Below are 2,500 nucleotides of genomic sequence, written 5' to 3' on the forward strand. Positions count from 1 at the left end.
CACCGGACTCGTAATCGTGAAGTTGCGGGTTCGGGGGGTTCGAGCCACGGGCCCCTACGTTGTGTCCTTGGGAAAGGTACTTTATACGAATTTTCCTCACTTCACCCAGGTGGGAATGGGTACCCAGCTATAGACAGTGAAATATCTTGTCAGTTTGTTAGTGTTTGAGAGCTTAACCGGCTGCTTGCACTGTATGCTTCCAGGGAAGCTGAGAATGTTTCTGAGTGTTCTATGGTCTTTTGGGGTAATAATATAGTGTAAAGCGCACATAGCTTTCTTTCGAGTGGGGACATGCGTTATACAAATGCTATTTATTACTATTATTAAATATCATCATTATCATCATCATCGATGCCACAACAAATACCAGAGGAAATTTCCGTAACCTGTTTTCGGAGTTCCCAAGGCTCTCCGTCGACTTCTGTCTCCCCTACCTACCAGGAACTGACATTCAATTCGGACATCTCTCTTTTTTGTCGAGGATATTTTAGGTCCCCATTGATCCAATGTAGACCAATTAGGGAGCCGGCGTCGACCCTGTCCGTCACGGCAAACCCGAGCAGAGAAGGATACAGCAGAAAGACGGAGACACTCTATAAAAGGGCTGCCCACACGAGAATCGACCTCAGGTCTTCTGCGTGCGGCGGCGGAGCGCCTGTAACCCCTCTGCACCACAGACACCAATCAGGAGATCTCGGCTTTCAAGGCCCCCATCAGACTAGGAAAATCCCCACTTGTCACAAGGGTTCAAGTGTGCAAATGACGCAAAGTTCCCCCCCGTTCATCTCTCTCTTCACCACCAAAGGACGTCATACTTCACAGCCACTGCGGCCACAGTAATGATGAGTGAAATTTTCTCAAGTGCGCACGGCGAGGCCCTTAAACCCAGTGCGCACTTCCAATCGAATTCGGTCGACTTCACTCGAACTGAGTCGGGTCAGACAAATTTTTCTCCTTGGAAGGACAAAAATAACAATTCGAGCAAATTCAGTTATTACCTTAAAAAACAAACACGTATGTTTTTCAGGGTTGCGAGTCAAACGATCGGGTGTGTACAGCGTGCACCCCGAATGCCGTAAAGGACTGTGTAGATTTGGAGAATCTGATATTGACTGATCTAGAAAGTTATCGACTTCTCTTAATTAAGATTAGGATTCAAGAACCGCTCAACACAGCAACAGCGATGCGCGGCAGTCGGCACTTGAAGCCGTTAGAGAACGAAGTAGCGGTGTTCTGAGCGATACGTTTTCTGTTGAATAACATAGTGAGTCGTTCAAAGATTTCTATTCTTGTCAAACTTGATGCAACAAGGCAGGGTTGTTTTTTTGTAGAGGGCACGGAACCCCCGTTAATCGAGCCACCCCGACCCTACCCAATCCGATCTACTGTGTGCACCCGGCAATAACAGCATAACAGTGTTGATAATGTGTGTGTGTGTGTGTGTGTGTGTGTGTGTGTATGTGTGTGTGTGTGTGTATTCTCTATCCTTTCTTGCTCCCCCATCCCCCTCTTCCCCCTCTTCCCCCTCTTCCCCCTCACTCCCTTTCCCTCTGTCACTCATTTTCACTATCTATCTATTCTGTCCTTGCTCGCTTCCTCCTCCCGCCCTAATCCTCGTCACCGCGTTCCACCTGACACACGTATGAAGCATCGTTATTTTGTTGAACATGAACACACTTATAAACTCTCTTATCACAGTTTTTAAAAGCGAAAACATCACAACTTTCAGACAAAAACTTTTATAATTCTGGGGAATTTTGTATGCAAAACATCGTGTCTTACTAGTTTGTAAACAGTTATTTTGCCATGTTGATTTTTTTCAGTCTAAAATAATATCTTTAAAGATCCTGTTCGGTGGTTCGCCATAATTTTGGGATTTGTTTTGAATAGAGCGGAATTTCTAGTTTACAACGTGCATTCATGGACGTCTTGAGACTGTCACACCTGTGACGACATAATTTTGTCAATTTTCGGGGGAAAAATTCGGGAATAAGGCCCATCTCTGTTTTATCGACTCAGAATGCCTCTAAATTTCCACGACAACTTAGAAATTTTACCTTTAAAAATACGCAAATATTCGGATGATGTTTGCAGTTGTTTAGTTGTCACCAGTATAGTTTAAAGAATAGCTAGATCTAAACGATATTTTCATGTTTAATATCAAGTGGATATAGTAGTAACTTTGAGTATCAACAGAAACGTCCCAGAACTCATACTATGGGCAGGATGCACGTATCTGCACTTTTGTGTGATTTAGTTATCAATCCTTACGACTGAAGGTGCTACCTGTTTCAGTTTTCAGGTTATGCCAGATGCACATTCACTCAAAATGATAAATCTCAACGCCTTTTGCGAAATATGCCTTATTGCGTCGAACGAATTTTTCCCGACAACAATTCCCGAGTTTGTACTCATCACGCACATCACTATGCGTCAACCAACATTAGGTATGTTCAGTTTTTTGAGTCTTAATCGAATCTGACCCGCGGGAAATAAATCT

Source organism: Aplysia californica, unplaced genomic scaffold (assembly GCF_000002075.1).
Source record: "Aplysia californica isolate F4 #8 unplaced genomic scaffold, AplCal3.0 scaffold00093, whole genome shotgun sequence".
NCBI lineage: Eukaryota > Metazoa > Mollusca > Gastropoda > Aplysiida > Aplysiidae > Aplysia > Aplysia californica.